Raw genomic sequence first — 12,414 nt, 5'->3', positions numbered from 1 at the left:
CCGCGGGCGCCGCCTTTTTATCGACTTCTAAACCAGAGGCGCGGCCTCGGCGGCGCGTCCGCCCCTCCTATTGGCGAGCCAACAAAGGCGAGAGAAAGAAGAGCTACGGTTGGCCGGCGCCGGGGGGGGCGGAGCGCCGCGCGGAGGCGCCCACGTGGGCGCGAGACCCGGGAGGAGGGCGCTGGGGAGGGGGGGCGGGGAGCGTTGACTGCCAGAAAAGAAAAAAAGCAGAAGTTTTCCTCCTGATTTCCCGGCAGCGGCGCCGCGTTTCGGGGCGCGCGCGGGATTTCCAGCGCGCAAGGCGGCGGCGCGGACTTTCGGTGGGGGGGGGGGGGGAGCTGGAATCCCCTCCTGGTCCCGGGAGAGTCCCCGGCCCGCGCCTTTCCAGAGTTCTGCTGGAGGCCTGCATGGGGAGGGGGCCCAGTTTGCAGGCCGATCCCTCCCAGGTGGTGTGTGCATTGTCGGGGGTCGGGGAGGGATTGGCTGCGGGGACCCCAGACCCTGGGTGACTTGATTTCTCTGGGGCTCTGTGTCCCAACCTGTCTAATGGGCATGCAACGCCGGCCTCATTGGATTGAAGGAAGCGTTAAATCGAAGAAAATAAAGGGTACACCGGAAGTGTTCAATAAAGGGCGGTGGTCTCAGGAGGCCGCTTCGAGGCTCCCAAAATTGGGAGCTGCGAAGGCGGCCTGTGTCGCCACTCGCCCTATGAGAATGCATACCAGCCTCACAGAGTTGCAGGAAGCATTAAAGAAAGTAAGGGGTACACGGTAAGCGTTCAATAAATGTCAGGTGGTGGTCACGGCAGGCCGCCTCGAGGTCCCCTGAAGCAAGGGCTGCAAAGCCCGAGGCACTGTAGGGGCGAGACCGGTCGCCCCCTCCTCACCCCCGGCGAGTTTCAGGGTGGGGCGCGCGTGGGAGTGGGAGGCGCAGGTGGCTCGGCCGCAGCCGGCTCCGCGCCCCCTGCCGGCGCCCGTCACTTCAGCATCTGACCGCACCAGCGCACCTGACGACGGACCCCGAGGTCCGGGGAGACAGCCGGGGCGGAAGGGTGCTTGCCTGCGCAGGTCGCTGCCCTTTCGGGTCCGCTTGCATTGGCGGTCGCCACTTCCATTTCCTCCTTCCGGAGTGGGCGCCGGCATCTCCGGAGCGTGTACTGTGTACCAGGCTCCCCGTATCATGGGTCATTGAATTTTCAAAGACCCGGGAAGCACGGTCCGTACTTAAGCTGCATTAGGCAAAGGGGGAAACTGAGGCTCGGGGAGGCCACCACTCCCCCAAGCTACCGGCCGGTTCGCGTTGGAGCCACACGTGTGCGACGGGCACGGCCGCACACAAGGGACTGCCACCAGCCTCACCGTCTCCGCAGGAAGGCAGTTCACGAGCCTGGCGGGCAGGCCAGCGTGGGACTGCCTCCCACGGTCGATCGGGGGCTCCCGGGTGACTCACAGCTGAGTCCCCTCCCCCGCCAGCCTGGGGTCTGGCCTCAGCCCCGCGGCTTGGTTCCCCTGGCTCCCGGGCCCGCGGTCCGGCTGACGCATCGCACCGCCTCCGCGCCGCCCACCGTGGAGGCGCGAAATGTCCCTGGCGCTGAGAGGCGTGGCGGCGCCACCTGGTGGCCGCACGAGGTCTCTGCTCCCGTAGCGCCGGAAGGGACAGAGGGGAGGAGGGGTGAGACGAGGAGGGGTGAGGAGGTTGGGGCCTGGACGACAGTTGCAGCGTTTTCTATACACAATGTTTTACGCGCGCAGCATATAACTTCAGAGATGCGATGGTTCAAAACAACCAAATAGACAAACTACTGCCCGGGTGTGCCTGTTTTTAATTTTTTTTTAATTATGGTAAAATACATTTTGACCATTTGTAAACGTACCATTCAGTGGCATTAAATACATCCACAGCGCTGTGTAACCGGCACCATCACTATCTAGAATCCAAGACTCTTGCATCACCTCCAACATGAACATGAACCCAGCCCCTGGCACCCACCGTTCTTTGTGTGTCTGTGGATTTGCATATTCTAGACACCTGATACAAATGGAATCAGACAGTATGTGTCCTTCCGTGTCTCGCTTCTCTGAGCACAATGTCCTCAAGGCTCATCCACGTTGCAGCAGCTGTCAGGATGTCCTTCCTTTTTTTCTTGTTTTACATTTTTTTAAGTGCCTTCCCCCCCCCCCCCATTTATTTATTTTGAGAGAGAGAGAGAGGTAGGGGCAGAGAGAAAGGGAGAGAGAAAGAGAATCCTAAGCAGGATCCACACTGTCAACGTAGAGCCTGATGTGGGGCTGGAACTCGCGAACCGAGAGATCATGACCTGAGCAGAAACGAAGAGTCGGACGCTTAACCGACCAGCCACCCAGGCTCAGGTCATGATCTCACAGTCCGTGGGTTCGAGCCCCGCGTTGGTCTCTGTGCTGACATCTCGGAGCCTGGAGCCTGCTTCGGATTCTGTGTCTCCCTCTCTCTCTGCCCTTCCCCCATTCATGCTCTGCCTCTCATAAATAAATAAACACACAAGAAATTTTTTTTAATCTTTTTAAACTAACTGAATTTAAAAGTGTGGAAAGAAAAAAGTTGTTTTAATGAGATCCTTTGTCTCTAGACTTGAGAAATGTAACCGCTTCTTTTCAGTAACGTTGCATCGTATTGAAGTTACCTTCGATACATCCTTACTGGGTGCTTACTATGTGCTGAGCATTTTGTAAGCCGTCTCTTTCAGGGGTCACACCACCTTCACTGCCCACAAAGTGGCACTTTGTGGTTGTGCCGGGTTTACAGAGGAAGGAATAGAGACTCGGGAAGACGGGAAGACAGTGTTATTAGTTCAAGGGCACAGAGCTCAGAGTTCCCTGAGGATATTCCAGGAGACTCCAAATATTCCACAACCCCCGGGGTCAGGACTGGGGGGCCGGGGGTCAGGGAGCCAGACACGTTGCTAGGAGACAAGCACCGTGAGTGACAAAGGGTGAGTGGCTGTTTTCCTGGGGAAGACGGGGGTTGGGGGGACCCTTTTAGTGTCCCGTTTAGTGGGGTTTTTGTATAGTGACACGCTTGGGCACCCATCACCACTGGTCCAGGATGAGATAAATATTTTAACACTCAAGCGAACGCGCCCCAAATTCATGACGAACAGAATAGAAAAGCCTCCCATCAGGACAGGATAGATAACAGCGCCACACCAAGGCGACTGGAGCCCCAGCCCCAACGAAAATCAGTATGACTGATCCTGCCTTGATTTAAAATTTTGAAGACTCACCCATTGAGGTTTTTTTTTTTTTTTTTTCATTTGTTTTACTTTGTTGAAAAACATTGCTTCATTTTGGATTTTTCATCAGGACCGGGTTTCTGCCTCACCCAAGTCCGGGCCCTGCTTCTTGGGACCCTGACTTTAAACCCCCCCCACACACACCCCAGGGGTGCTGAGTGGCTCAGTCGGTTAGGCCTCTGACTCTCAATTTCAGCTCAGGTCACGATCTCACGGTTGGTGAGTTCGAGCCCTGTGTTGGGTTCTGTGCTGACAGTGTGGAGCCTGTTTGGGATTCTCTCTCTCCCTCTTTCTCTTCTCCTCCCCTGCTTGTTCTCTCTCTCTCTCAAAAAATAAATAAATAAACGTAACCCCCCCCCCCCAACACACACACACACACACACAAACCTGGGAGACAGGGGTTGTTCCCAATGGATGAAGGACAAGCCCAAGGAGGTGGGATGGGGGTTGGCCTGCCCAGGGTGGGTGGATGGGGCTCCCTGCCAGCACAGAGAATGCCCCAGGCAGAGAAGCAGGACCGGGGAGGACAGCCTGCCCACCCCCCATGTCACTACAGGAGGTATTAGGGACCAAATGTTTGTGTTCTTCTGCAGAAGCCCTGACCTCCAGTGGGGCGTACTTGGAGGTGGGGCCCCTGGGAGGTGACAGGTCAGGTGAGCTCATGGGGTGGGGCCCCCCTGGGGTGGATTAGCGCCCTTATAAGGAGAGGAAGAGAGATGAGCACTTTCAACACAGATGAGGACACAGTGGAAAGGTGGAGGCTGCGGGCTGGGGAGGCCTCCCCCGGACTCACCCCTGCTGGCACCTTGATCTCAGACGTCCAGCCTCCAGGACTGTGAGGAATCAGTGACTGTGGCATAAGTCCCCCAGTCCGTGGTGTTTGGTTATGGCAGCCCCAGCTGAGCAGGGGGGGGTGTGAGGGGTGGGGATGAGGAGAATGGGGACAGAGTCCCCGCCCAGCACGTGGGGGGGAGGGGGGGGTGTTTGACTGGGTTTGAATCCCAGCTTCCTTCCCGACCAGCCGTGTGAACGTGGGCACATCATTCCCTTGTTCCACTCCCGTGCCTCAGTTTCCCCCCTCTGCAAATGGAAATAATAGCCTTGTCTAGGATTGTTCTGTGCACCGAACGAGGCCATTCTGGTCCACACTCAGAGGAGGGCTCTGTGGGTAGCAACTGCCTCTGAATAAGGCTGCTTCCTGACTTGCAGGCATTGATTGGAGACCCGAGTCACGTGAAGAAGCCAGGCTCGGAGGCATGAAGGGAGAGAGCCTCCGACACAGCTCGTGCAAAGGTCCTGAGGTGGGGCCACAGCTGGCATGTCCACGGAGCCCCGAGGAGGCCCAGGTGGCAGGATAGTGAGCAGAGATAGTGAGGGGGTGTGGGGGGTTGAGGTTAGAAAGGTGGGTCCTGGGGGCTGCGGGTTGGGGTGTCTGGATGTGGCTCCGGCCGTGCCAGGAACCCATTGGCAGGTGTGAAGCAGAAGAAAGGCTGGCCTCTGACATCATGTGGGTGTTTTTGCAGAGATGAACAAGACGGGATTCCTGTCCCTAAGGAGAAGCTTCCGGGTAGATGTGAGTCATCATCTCCAGTTTGAGGTGTTGGTAAGACAGGACGGGTCGGGAGGAGGTAAGGGTGACCCAGCAGGTGGGGGAGGTGACAGGAGCAAAGGTCATGGGGCCAGGAGCCCGGGCACACTTGGGAAAGAGATGGGGGGTGGTGAGCGGGCAGCTGGCTGGCACATCCTACAGGGGGGTGGCTGAGGGGGGGTTCTGCTCTGAGGTCACACTCGCCGGGTTCAGATCCCACCTCCACCCCCCTCACAAACCGTGTGTCCTTGAGTTGGGGTCTTAAACTCCCTCAAACTCCCTCTTTTCGTGGGAAAATCGGCTGTTGCCACGCGAGAAAGGATGGCCCAGACCGCACTTGGCACGTGGGAAATGTGTCTCCGTACGCCTCCCCTGCTGAGGTTACCTGGAGATCCACGGAAGGCCACCCCTTCCCTCCTTGGACACCCACGCCCCGCCCAACTGGCCTCGCTGCAGTGCTCAGAGGGTCCCTCCCTCGGCTCACCCTCCCAAAGTAACACACACGCCAGAAAACCTCCCGCTCCCCTTTTCTGTTTTTTAAGTAGGCTTCACGTTCAGCGCCCCAATGCAGGGCTTGAACTCACCACCCTGAGATCACGGCTGAGATAGGCTCAGCAGGGCTGCTGAGCTGCTGTCCTTGGAATGCACCGGGCAGGGTCCTACCCCCAGGCCTTTGCTGGTTCCTCTCCCTGGAACACCCTCCTACCCCGTGTCATCTCCCCACTGTCCCCCTGCACCCCCATCTCAGCGGGGCTCCCCGCCCCCCCCCCCACAGCCTGAGATGTTTCACACCCCTGCCCCGCCACCTCGCACATTTTGTACTCACCCCTTGTTTCTTCTTAGCCTTTCACACCGTCTATGTGTCTTACCTCCCCCTCCTAGTCCCCCCCCCACCCTGTGCCCCTTATGGGAGCATGGATGCCCCAGGGCGGGAGTTCCCGGCACACAGTAGGTGCTCAAAAAAGACGTGTTGGTTGAACGACTGAATGAGTCCGCTAACTAATGAAGGGACTGGTGAGATGTCACAACACTCTCAGCTCCAGAGCCACGCATTTCCAGGCAATCGGGATGCTGAAATAAATGTGTTTCACGGGTACAAAAGGATACGGACCACCATCAACTTTCCATCGTTGACCGGAGAGTTCACGCCGCTTGGCTGGAGGACCCGGTTCCCCGGAGGCTGCCCACACTGCAGGCGCCAGCCGCGAGCCTGGGGGCCCGAGACGGCCCAGAGCCACCGAGGACTCGGAAAAGGGCCGGACGATAAATCCCCACACGCTGGGCAGCTTGAAACCACAGGGATTTATTCTCTCCCAGTTCTGGAGGTCCGAGGTCAAGGCCGGGCTGGTTCCTTCTGGAAGTTCTGAAGGAGAGTCTGTTCCGGGCCCCTCCGGCAGAACCGGGACTCCTTGGTCCCACGTCTGCCTGGGTCTGGACCCGGCCTTCTCCCTGGGCGCCTCTGTCTTCACAGAGACCTTAGGGCTGACCTTAATCCCAATGACCTCACCTGAATTTAACCAATAATTATATCATTATTTAACCAACCCTATTCCCAACCAGGTCCCCTCGCTGGTTCCAAGTGGCCGTGAATTTTGGGGGGACACGTTCGCTCCAACACACAGTGAAGATTCAGGGCTCCCGGGCAGGAGGGGGGCACACGTACAGACAGGTCAGCCAGCAGGCGTGCAGGTGGGAGGTGGGAGGTGCCGCAGGGGTGCAGGAGGGGTCGGGTGGGGCTCACCCTCTCACCTCCCTGCCCTGCGGCATCGAACTCCTCAGCTCTGGCTCCAAACCAGGCCTCGTGTCCATGCCTTCCCTCGGGTCTGGCTCACGGCCAGCGAGCCTGTCTCTAACATCCATGGGACCCAGAGCAAGAATTTGGAGGGGGGGGGGTGTCACAAAACCCTCATCCAAGGGTTCAAAGTCCATACACCGAGTGACAAACTGGGGCACAAATGTGTCCGTCCTGTCTGGACAGATGCTCTGATGGATTAGAGACGCTTGCCCTGGGACCGCGGGCAGGCTGCCTGCCTCACGCCCACCAGGGCGGTTACAATAAAGACACAGATTCTCACAAATGTCGGCAGGAGGTGGACACGTTGGAACGCTCACGCGCGGCTGGCGGGAGGGTAAAACGGTGGAAGAGTCTGGCGGTTCCTCCAAAGGGTGAACGCAGAGTTTCCATCTGACCTGGCAAGTCCAGCCCAACCCTGATCCGGGAATGTTAATGGCAGCGATGTCCATAATTTCCCAGATGTGGAATCAACCCCAATGTCCATCAGCTGACGGTGGGTGAGAGAGATGTGGTTCATCCCCACGACGGAATTCATTCACCTGCTAGCAAGAGCGAGGCGCCCACCCCCGCCGCCCCGCGGATGGACCCCGAGCACACGACGCCCAGGGAGGGAACCAGACCCGAGAGGCCACACGGGGTGTGAGTCCACGTGTGTGAAACGTCCAGGACGGGCCCATCCACGGACGGGAAGGGGGCTCTGGTGGGGGGCGGGGGAGGGCAGGGGGAGTGACAACCTGTGGGGACGGGGCTTCTTTTTGGGGAGAGGGAATGTTCTAAAGTTGACTGTGTTGGGGGACGCACCATGCTGTGGACATAGTAAAACCCACTGAAATGCACACGTTAGGGGGTGAACTGTTCGGTATGTGAATTACACGTCCATAAAGTTGTTAGGAAAAAAAAGAAGGTTGCAATTCTTGGACATCCCTCCCATTGGCGCATCCCGACTGCCCTCTCCTCCCTCACATCTGGGTTGCACCTGGTCCTAAAATTCAAGAGGCCTGGAGCTTCCGTCTGGCTCCCAGGGAGCCCCGAGACACCACGTAAGAAGTTCCACTGTGCTGCAGCCACAGGCACGCGGGACCACACAGAGGGGAGCGGGGCTCGCTGAGGCACCAGGCCAAGCACAGAAGCATCTGGGAGCCCCCACCCCGGCCCACCTGCAAGTCAGACGCCGCCCCGTGACCCCTGTCAAGCCCACCCCACCGGGGACGGAAGAACCACCCAGCTGAGCCACGTTCCCGACCCACAGGTTGGGATAAAATTTGGGGATGGTTTGTGACACGGGGATAGACCAGAACGCAAACCTTCCGAACTTCCTGGCAAGCCCGCTTCACGTTTAGAATTCTTGGATTCCTTGTGGTTCTGCCCCGGAGGCTGCAACATGGGGAGAGCCGGCCCTGTGTCAGGCCGCCCGCCGTGGCTCGCTCTCTCCCTGGGGTTTGTTCTCTGTGAGAAGGTCCTGGCGTGGACCAGGTGGCATCTCAGCTCACAAATCCACCCCCCCACACACACCTTCAAAAACCAGCCACCCTTCACCTCCTGAGTCCGGGCAGCACACACACTGGGTCCCGGAGTGCCTTTGGGAGGACAGGCCAGAGAGGGAGGTCGGCCCAAGTGTTGGAGACAGGTGAGTCCTGAGGTCTGGGTGCTGGAGTGAGGTCTAGAAAAGGAGGTGTAGGGAGAAGCCCACAAAGGGAGACGGACTAGGTCCAGGTGCAGCAGCGACCCCCGCCCAGGCCACTACAGTCCCTCCCCTGGGTGACCTTCCCAGAATTCTCTTCAACCTGTGCTGGCTGGTAGGTAGCAGCTGCGTGTGGCTACTGAGCCCTTAAAACAGGGTTAGCGTTGGGGCGCCGGGGTGGCTCAGTCTGGGGGGCTTGAACCCATGAACCAGGAGATCATGACCTGAGCCTAAATCAAGAGTCAGATGCTCAGCTGACTGAGCCACCCAGGTGTCCCGAAAGTCTCATTTAAAAAAAATTGTTTTTGGTAAAGTTTATTTATTTTGAGAGAGAGCACGCTCGCAGGAGGGGCAGAGAGAGAGAGGGAGAGAGAGAATTCCAAGCAGGTTCCGCACTGAAAGCTCGGAGCCCGATGCAGGCTCTATCTCACGGTTTGTGAGTTCAAGCCCCGTGTCAGGCTCCTCACTGATGGTGCAGAGCCTGCTCGGGATTCTGTCTCTCCCTCTCTCTGCCTCTGGTCGGTTTGCTCTCTGTCTCTCTCAAAATAAATAAATAAACTTGAAAAAATCTTAAAAAAAAAATAAAGTAACAATGTGGCTCACATTCTATATCTTTTCTTTTTTTGGATATTCTTTTTAAAAGAAAAAACTTGAGATTGGGGCACCTGGGTGGTTCAGTCGGCTGAGCATCCGACTGCGGCTCAGGTCGTGATCTCACGGCTCGTGGGTTGGAGCCCCGCGTCGGGCTCTGTGCTGACAGCTCAGGGCCTGGAGCCTGCTTCGGATTCTGTGTCTCCCTCCCTCTCTGCCCCTTCCCAGCTCATGCTCTGTCTCTATCTCAAAAATAAACATAAAAAAAAAAAAGTGAGTGAACTTGATGTGAGCTTTTGTGAAGCCTTGGCCAGATGTGCAGCTAAGCCCCACCCAGATTCTTGAGCCACGGAAACTGAGCGAAAAATGGGAGTTGCTTTAAGCCACTACATTTAGGGCTATTTGTTACACGGTGATAGATAACTAATACACTAACATCATATCCTATATTTGCTTAAAAGCGGAAAGTCAAACATAAAGTTGGCTGCACTAACGCTTCCACAAAGCTTGATTTTATTTTATTTGTAAGTTTTATTTTTTTAATGTATTTTGAGAGAGAGGGAGAGCACGAGAATGCAGCAGGGGAGGGGCAGAGAGAGAGAGTCCCAAGCAGGCTCCGTGCTGTCAGCGCAGAGCCTGACGCGGGACTCAAACCCACAAGCCACAGAGACCCTGCCCTGAGCTGAAGTTGGATGCTTAACTGACTGAGCCCCCCCAGGCGCCCTGAAGAAGTTGGATTTTAAAGTACTCTTTTTCCCAGGGCACCTGGGGGGCTCTTTATCCCCAAATCTGTCCTCGGGCTACTAGTTTGGGTGAAAACACCCCTCCATGCTGGGGGGTCCCTGTCCGTGCCGTGGAAGGCTTTCTCCCCACAGTTGACAGGGTGGATACCCTCCTCTCGGAGTCCTTGCTCAAACGTCTGCTTTGCTAATGAGGCCCAGCCTTTAAGAAGAGCTCCCCCCCTACTTAAAAATGCAACCCCCCTGGGGCGCCTGGGGGGCACAGTGGGTTAAGCCTCCAGCTCTGGATTTCGGCTCAGGTCATGATCTGAGGTTCCTGGGATGGAGCCCCACATGGGATCGAGCCCCACATCAGGCTCTGCATGACGTGGAGGGGCCTGCTTGGGGGTCTCTCTGACTCTCCCCCGCTCTCTTAAAATAAATAAACTTAAAAATAAATGCAACCCCCTATCCACATGCTCCCAAGCCCCTTCACCCTGCTGTGTTCCCCCGCAGGCCCTGTCTTCCAGCTCCGCCCAGGTCAGCTGCCCCAGAGCCGGGATCCTTGTCTGGGTCCCCGATGCAGCCCCCGTGCCCGGCACAAGGGAGAAGTTCAGTGAGTCTTCGGTGGTTTCTCCAGCGCATTCCGCGCCTGTGAGGAACGGCAGCCTGCACCCAGATTCCATCTGGGGTCACCCGTCTGCAGCCCTCCAGCCTCCCGAATTCTGCCTCTGTATTCCAGGGTCAGCCTGCAGGCTCTGGGGTCTGGGCTCCAGAATCTGCACTCCCCGCCAGGCCCCGGAACCCAGGATCCAGGCTCGCGAGCCGGGCCCGCAGCCAGCGGCGTCCGTTGGACCGAGGTTTTGAAAAATCAGGCGCCAAACCGAGCGCGCAGCCCGGGGCGCGGAGGGGACGACTGGGGGAGGGGTGGGCGCGCTGGGCGGTCCCGGGCTCGGCCCCTCCCACCCCTACCCGGACCCCCTGCCTCCAAGGCAGACAGCCGGGCACTCTCTGCGTGCGCTCCTGGGTTCGAGTCCCGCCTCCGCGTCGCCCCTGTTAGGGGGTCCCGTGCCTTAGTGTCCCGTGCGGGCCAGGGGTCCGGAGCGCAGCCTGCGGAGGGGGCGGGGTGCGGCCGCAGCTGTCGCCGCCCCGCCCGCCCAGCGCCAAAATTTGAAAACTGCCGAAGCCTCTCCAACCGCGCGGGGAGGGGGGACGTCCCGGGCCCCACCCACGGGGAGCGCAGGGCTTTCTGGGACTTGGAGTCCAGCTCCCGGGGGTCCCGCGTCGGGGGGTAGGGGGTGCTCCGGACCCCGAGCCCCGCCCAGCGCTGAGAGGTCAGGGCGTGTGGCAGGGACCCGACCCCGTTTCACAGACGGGAAGGCTGAGGCCAGGCCAGCCCGACAGCCAGCAGGGCAATGGCACCCTGGCCTGGGAGAGACCAGGAGGCGGATGGGACATCCCCGCGTCGGGAGGGGTGACAGCGGTTCACGGTGCGCCGGACCCTGCGGGGCCCCGAGTTGCAGGCGCTGGGGGTCAGGTCGCTGACCTGTGGCTCTGGGCGCTGGTCCAGTTGCTTTGATGAGGAGGGGGTGGCAGCTCAGTCTGGGGGTGGAGCGCTGGAAAGGTGACCCCATGCCACCCTCAAACTTCAGTCCTCTCCCTCCCCTCTGGCCCTGCCGCCTGGAGTATCACCTACCTTCCCTCTGGTTAAAATGCCCTCACATTCTACCAACTGTCTTTTGTATTTGATGGCCCACCGTTAGCAGGTGCAGACGACAATATCAGGTTTAAAGCACAAGGTAACGTTTGAGAAGACAGCAGAGTGACAGTGTAGCTGGGGACCTGCTCCTGCCTGGGTGTTCAAGACAGGTGAGCACGCAGGGGAGACCTCCTGGCCTCCTCAGAAGGCTGGAAGGGGAATCACATTCTCAACGTGCCACTGGCCAGACTCCCTGAGGGAAGCTGTTTAAGCCACAGTCCCCAAGGTGGGACGAATGGGAAGGAGGGGTTCTCCAGGCAGAAGGAGCACCTGGCAAGGTCCAGGGTACGGGGAAGGAAGTGATCCTAACTGGGGGTGATTTTGCCTCGGAGGTGACACGTGGAAATGTGTAGACATTTTGGTTTTAGGGACTGGAGTGAGGGAGTGGTGCTCCTGGCTTCAAGGGGAGCGGTGGGGAGCCCGGAGATGTTCCTCCACGTCCCACCCCCCCAGAGCAGGATGCGGCCAAATGTCCAGGCTCCAAGACCCTGCTCTATAGAGGCCCCTCTTGTGGACATTTTATACAAGTGGAATCATAGACTGTGTGGCCTTTTGTGCCTGGCTTCTTTCCCAGAGGGGTGTGTGTGCGTGTGTGTAATATTGAGATATAATTGACATATTACATTGTATTAGTTTCAGGTGTACAACCTAATGATTTGATCTTTGTGTGCATTGTTGAAATGACCTCAGTGGGTCTAGTTAGCAACCATCGCCGTACATAGTTACAATTCTTTTTCTTGTGGTGAACACTTAGCAACTTCAAATATGCAAGAGTGTTATTAACTACAGTCACCATGCTGTACATTACATCCCCAGAACTTATTCATCTTATAACGTGAAATTTGTGCCTTTTGACCACGTTCACTTACTTTGCTCACCTCCCACCTCTCCACTGCAACCACCCCCAACTTGTTCTCTGTATCTATGAGCTCAGTTACTTTTTTTAAGTTAATGTACTATTTTTTTTTTTAAGTAATCTCCACACCCAAAGTGGAACTCGAACTCACGACTCT

This window comes from Prionailurus bengalensis, chromosome A2, assembly GCF_016509475.1.
Source record: "Prionailurus bengalensis isolate Pbe53 chromosome A2, Fcat_Pben_1.1_paternal_pri, whole genome shotgun sequence".
NCBI classification, from domain to species: domain Eukaryota; kingdom Metazoa; phylum Chordata; class Mammalia; order Carnivora; family Felidae; genus Prionailurus; species Prionailurus bengalensis.
This window is presented reverse-complemented; position numbering follows the sequence as displayed.